This window comes from Podarcis pityusensis (assembly GCF_964106645.2).
Source record: "Podarcis pityusensis genome assembly, chromosome: 1".
Classification (NCBI taxonomy): Eukaryota; Metazoa; Chordata; class Lepidosauria; order Squamata; family Lacertidae; genus Podarcis; species Podarcis pityusensis.
The window spans coordinates 48,782,031-48,788,194 of NC_138028.1; positions in this window are offsets into that span (position 1 = coordinate 48,782,031).

A 6,164-nucleotide genomic window follows, 5' to 3' on the forward strand; every position below is an offset into this window, starting at 1 on the left:
TTCCCTTCACAAATTCTGGATTTCTGTATTATCCTCCCAATTCTTTTTTGGATTTTGGTACAAAACCCCAGATGTTTGATTGTGCTACCTCTTCCGTCTTCTTTCTCCTCCCCTTTTTCCTCCTTTTTCCTTTCTTTTTGTTTCTTACCTCACTAATACAATATTAACAACTCATTCTTCTTCCTCTCTGTTTTCATAATAATATAAAGAGTGTAAAATCTAGGGAAATTCTGCTCTAATCCAATTCCTCACCTTTTGGGGGATTTGTATCTACGTGCTGAAGCAACAAAGAACAGATGGGACTGAAAAACTGATTCTAGAAATGGACTAAGTGCAAACAGTGGAAGAGTCTAGAATTTCACCTCAACAACGAATAGCCAAGTTTCCTATTTTATGTTAAACTTCAAATTAAACTTTAATAAATCTGAAAGGACATAAATAGACTCTATATAATAATAATAATAATAATAATAATAAATTTTATTTATATCCCGCCCTCCCCAGCCGAAGCCGGGCTCAGGGCGGCTAACAACAATAAAACAGTACAAAATATACTTGCAAAACCTTTGGTTTTGAAGATCCTGACTTATCTGGTTACTTATTTGGACACTTATTTGGATATTTATATTCCATCAGGAATTCCAAAGATTTAAAACAAACTGTAACTTATTAGACTTTGGATTCATGCTCGGAATAAACTTCTGAAGACTCTTTCCGCGAATTGGATTAAGCCGACAAGTGGCTGAAGATGACAGAATTTGATTTGGACTGGACGCTCTCTTTCTAACTATAAAAGAAGCTATCCCTCATTTATTAAAATTCTCTTTGCTCTGAAAAATAACATACTAACACGACTATATTTAACATGTGACAAGGTCACTGGGACTCTATAATATTTTAAGGGTTTTTTTTGGGAAGTTTTGACTAAAACCAAGGGGGGTATAATATCAAGAGGTATAAAGAAAGTGGTAAGAGAGTAAAATTGTAAACTTGTTAAGGTCTATTAAGATATACAAAGAATAAGAAAGAGATTGTGCGCCCTCTAGGGGAGAGATCGAATATTAAAACAGACCAACTGATAAAATAATTGTAAAATGTCGGGGGGAAATGGAAAAAAGGTAGGAGGGACACCAGGAGATAGGAAGGTATCCCGACAAGAGGAAATTAAAGACCTAGACATTTTGTGGCTAAAAATCAAGGAGGAATTTAAGCAAAGTGAATTACACATGGAAAGTAAACTAGGAGAGGTGCAGGAACAGATAGATAGAAAGGTGCTGTAGGAGAACTTTCTAGTAAGATACAAGAGTTGACAGTCAGGTCAAAACCAATTGAAGAGACAAATAAGAAAATTCAAAAAGAAATGAAGGAACAAAAGAAGGAGACAGAAAAAATAAAGGAAGAAATAAAAGACTTGAATAAAATGCAAGATCAAATTTGGGATAGTCTAGCTATGGCAGAAATGCGACAGAAGCAGCTTAATTTGAAATTTAGAGGAGTGGGAGAAGAAGCAAACGAGAACATAAAGGAAAAAATGATTAGGGAATTAGCAAAATGGTTGGAGATAAAAGAGGAAGAGGTAGCATATACAGTAGAAAATGCATTCAGAGTAAGAGTGAAATCCCAACAAATTAAGTCAATAAAACTTTCTGGTGATTGTTTAGTTATTTTTAATTCAATTGAGATGAAAAACACAATATTAAGAACGAGTTATCAAAAAAAATTAATAATTGGAGGCAGGCCAATTATTATTTTTAAAGAAATCCCAATCAGGATTTTGCGCAAAAGGGAAGGATATAGACAAATAATAAGTGTCTTGAAAAGAAATGCTATACAATACAGATGGGAGTTCCCAGAAGGAATCTCCTTCTACTATAAGGATAAAAGATTCAAATTGACAGACACTCAAGAAGTGAAAAAATTTCTGAGAAGATATGAAAAGGAACTTGTAAAAGTGTAAGAAAGACCTGGAGGAAGAGCGATGAATACGGAGAAGAGAGGAAAAAAGGAAAAGGAAATCGAGAGGGAAGAGACAGGGAGAGGAGGAGGACGGAGAGGAGGAGGACGGAGAGGAGGAAGGAGCAGTAGGAGGAGAAGAAGAGGAAGAGGAAGAAACAATCGGAAACAGAACCACCAGAATATAAACCAGAAAAACAGAGTAGAACGAATAGTAATTAAACATAACAATGACTCTTAAATTTTTGTCCTGGAATGTGAATGGTTTGAATGAAAAACATAAGAGAAATAAAATTGAGAAGGTTTTAAAGAAAAAGAACTTTGATGTGATTTGTTGTCAGGAAACACATGTGGCCAAAAAACATAAGCATATTTTGATAAATAAAAGGTTGGGAACAGAATTCATTAACTCAGATACAAACAAAAAAAGAGGGGTAGTGATATATGCAAAGGAGAAATGGGAACCCAAATTAATATGTAAGGATTACGAAGGAAGAATTTTGGGAATACAAATTAACCATCAGGGAGAAAAATTTAATGTGGTAACCGTTTACGCCCCAAACACAAATAAAGCAGAGTTTTTCAAGAAACTGGAACAAATATTATTAGACCTAGAGTTATAAGTTGATTTTACTTGGAAATTTAAATGGAGTGCCAACACCGGAATTAGACAGAAGTTCAAAAAGGAGGAAACTGAATCAAGGGAAACTACCAAGATTGTTTAATGACCTCGAGGAAAACCTAGACTTAATAGACATATGGAGACATAAAAATCCAATGATGAAACAATTTACACATTTTTCAGAACCACATCAGAGCTGGGGTAGGTTGGATCAAATATGGGTCTCAAGAGAACTAACAACAAGAGTTGTGAAATGTGAGATACAATCTAAAACCCTCTCCAATCATAGTTCGATAGTTTTGGAGTTAAAATCTGAAGTTCAGGGTACGTACAGATGGAGAATGAACAATTATTTAATTGAAAATGATGAGGTGATTGAGAAGGCCAAAGTTACCCTTGAAAGAATATTTTGATTTAAACATCAACAAAGAAACAAATATCGATATAGTTTGGGATGCCAGTAAGGCAGTTTTAAGAGGTTTTCTGATTCAACAGTTATAGGAAAAAGTTGAGAGAACAAAAAAAAGAAGAGATACTCAATTAAGAGATTGTGAAAAAAAATTAATAACAAAACCTAGTGAGGAACGAAATAAGCAATTGTAGAAGTTGTTGCAAACACAATATTCAATGTTAATAGACCAAGAATTGGAATGGAGAATTAAGTCAATGAAACAAAAATTCTTTGAATCAGCAAATAAAACGGGGAATTTTTTGGCGTGGCAATTAAGAAAACCAAAAAACCAAAACGTGATTAACAAAATAAAAATAGAAGAGCAACTTTTGGAAGACCCTAATGAAATAAAGAAAAGCTTCCTTAAATTTTACGAAAAATTATATAAAAGAGAAGAGGAAGATATAACAGAAATAGAAAAATACTTAGAAGACAATAGAATTGAATGTTGAACGGAAGAGGAGAAAAGCCAACTAAACAAACCCATAAAAATAGAGGAAATCCAAGAGGCGATAAAGAAGATGAAACTAGGGAAAGCCCCAGGGCCTGATGGTTTATCAGCTAAGTATTATAAAGTCCTGGAAGAACATCTAACACTGGTGTTGTGCGAAGTAACAAATAGCATTTTAAGAGGAGGAAAGATACCAGATTCCTGGAAAGAAGCATACATTACATTGATAACCAGACTCAGATACACTCAATATTAAGAACTACAGACCGATATCATTATTAAATAATGACTATAAAATTTATGCAGAAGTAATGGCGAATCGGCTCAAAAAATGTTTAATCAATCTTATTCATACGGACCAAGCCGGATTTCTACCTAATAGGCAATTAAAAGATAATGTAAGGCACATAATAAATATTATTGAATACTTGGAATATAAAAATGAAATCCCCGTGGCATTAATTTTTATTGACGCCGAAAAGGCTTTTGATAATGTATCTTGGCAATTCTTATTAAAATGTATGGAAACAGCAGGGATAGAGGGCACATTCTTGGAGGGAATAAAAGCGATCTATTCGGATCAAAGAGCTAAACTGATTATCAATAATAACTTAACTGACTCATTTGAAATCTCGAAGGGTACAAGACAGGGGTGCCCTCTGTCACCTCTTTTGTTTATAATGGTGCTAGAAATAATTGCGAATAAGATAAGGAAAATATCAGAGATACGTGGAATTAGAATTGGTGTAAAAGAATATAAACTGAAAGCATACGCTGATAATTTGATGTTATCGTTAGAAGATCCACAAAAAAGTGTTGGTAAAGTGTTAGAATTATTAGAGGAATTTGGAAAGTTATCCAGCTTTAAGCTAAATAAAACCAAAACCAAAATGATGACTAAGAACATGAAGGAAGATTTAAGAAACCATCTTGAGTCACAAACTGGGATTAAAGTGGTAAAAAAGGTAAAATACCTGGGAATATGGTTAACCATGAAAAACATAAACTTAATGGAAGATAATTATACAAACACCTGGAAAGAAATAAAAAAGGACTTAGATACTTGGAACAGGATAAAACTCTCATGGTCTGTGTCAGGGAACTGCCATCGGAAGGAAGGGAGGTGGAAGGGCTCACACAGGTTGGGAGAGACTCAGCAGCTGAAGAGGGAACCAGTAGGGGGAGAAGAGCTGAGCTGAGGGAAAGTGAGCAGGAGGGATGGCTCCGAGACACTTCCAGCGAAAACAGTGGGGAGGTTTCAGGACCTCCTGTAGGGACACCCACTCCTCGCCGGAAACTGTCACGCAGAGAGTCCAGAAGACGTGTTTCCGTTAAGGAGCTTTTATGTTGGAAGCGATTCCGAAAGCAACCACTGTCGGAATTTGCAAGCGACTGACAGAGCCATGTTTAAGGGGCTCCGTTACAGACAGAGGTTTGCAAACTTGACCAAACTCTGAGGGACTTGGTTTGTACGCACAAGCAGCTCATCGTCCCATCACAGTCTGGAAGAATGGCGGCAATTAAGATGAATATACTGCCGAAACTGCTGTTTTTATTCCAAAATATTCCGGTAATTAGGGGAACCTCAGTATTTGAAGATTGGAAAAAAACTCTCTCAAAATTTATTTGGCAGGGGAAAAGACCGAGAATTAAATTTAAATTACTCACGGACCGAAGAGACAGAGGAGGATTTGCAGTTCCAAATCTGAGATTATATTATGAAGCCTCGTGCCTTTGTTGGATCAAAGAATGGATTGTTATAAAGAACACAGATTTCCTGGACTTAGAAGGTTTTAACATCAGATTTGGATGGCACGCATATCTGTGGCACAATAAAGAAAAGGTCCATAAAGGATTCTCTAACCATATTATTAGAGGGCCACTGCTTGAGGTATGGGAGAAAAATAAAAAGCTGCTCGAAAGAAACACTCCCTGGTGGTTATCACCAATTGACATCTTAACAGTTAAAGAAATAAACACAGAAGGTGAAAGATGGACTTATGAAGATCTTCTAGTAAGAACAGAAAAAGGATGGAAAATCAGATCATATGAAGAGATAAAGAATAAATTAACAGGTTGGCTCCAATTTCACCAAATTAATGCTCTGTGGACTGAAGATAAAAAGGCAGGGATGAATGAAAACAAATCCAGATACCAGGTAGAAATATTAGAAGGTAAATCTAAACTTCTATCCAAAATGTATAACCAGTTACTAGAATGGGATACCAAAGATGAAGAGATAAAAGAAGTAATGGTAAAATGGGCTATAGATTTTGGATATAATTTAGAATATGACAGTTGGGCGAGAGTTTAGAATAAAGGAATGAAATTCACAGCTTGTACGGCACTTAGAGAAAATATGGAAAAAATGATGTACAGATGGTACATCACACCTGTAAAACTGGAAAAAATGTACAAGACTGGAGATAAAACATGTTGGAAATGTAAAACACATAGAATGTAGTGGCGTCCGCCCTGTGGAACACCATCCCATCAGATGTGAAGGAAATAAGCAGCTATCTTCTCTTTAAAAGACATCTGAACGCAGCCCTGTTTAGGGAAGTTTTTAATATTTAATGCTGCATTGTTTTTAACACTTGATTGGAAGCTGCCCAGAGTGGTGGGGGAAACTCAGCCAGATTTGGGGGGGGGGTATAAATAAAAAAATATTATTATTATTATGTGTT